At 37.7% G+C, this 456-nt stretch overlaps 1 protein-coding gene across 1 annotated transcript in view; it reads right to left on the reverse strand.

Moving 5' to 3' along the window:
* LOC105449092 overlaps window positions 1-456 on the reverse strand; it is an 8,844-nt gene that overhangs the window by 690 nt on the left and 7,698 nt on the right. The gene's annotated exons all lie outside the window — the stretch shown is intronic.

Below are 456 nucleotides of genomic sequence, written 5' to 3' on the forward strand. Positions count from 1 at the left end.
TCTCTTTGCTAAGATTTGACGCCAATTTGTCAAGACTGGAACTGAGAAATTTATATGAATCGATAAATCGCAATTTTATAATATTTTGATTCTTTTTATCCTCGGTGCTTTGAACATTTTTTGTAAACGATATATATTTTTCTTTCGTTATTGGAAGTAGTTCTACTCGTCCCTGGTATGCTTCAGCTATTTCCTTAATAACAAAATGTGCATCGTAACCGGACAAATTGTGAAAAACTACTGGAATGCAATGCGAATCTTGGTAATTTAGGTTACAATTTGAATGTGCCGGACCTCTATATCGTCCAGTCAAATGACAGTGATCGCGTACCCGCGAGTCGTCAGGCGCAAACGGTTTCTCGCACACGTGACAGTGTGTAGCGTTGTGAAATCTTTCCCAATCGTTTCGCGTAAAATCTGCCATGGGTACATTAGTGGATATAATAGATTTTACTT

Source organism: Wasmannia auropunctata, unplaced genomic scaffold (genome assembly GCF_000956235.1).
Source record: "Wasmannia auropunctata unplaced genomic scaffold, wasmannia.A_1.0 LD336078.1, whole genome shotgun sequence".
NCBI lineage: Eukaryota > Metazoa > Arthropoda > Insecta > Hymenoptera > Formicidae > Wasmannia > Wasmannia auropunctata.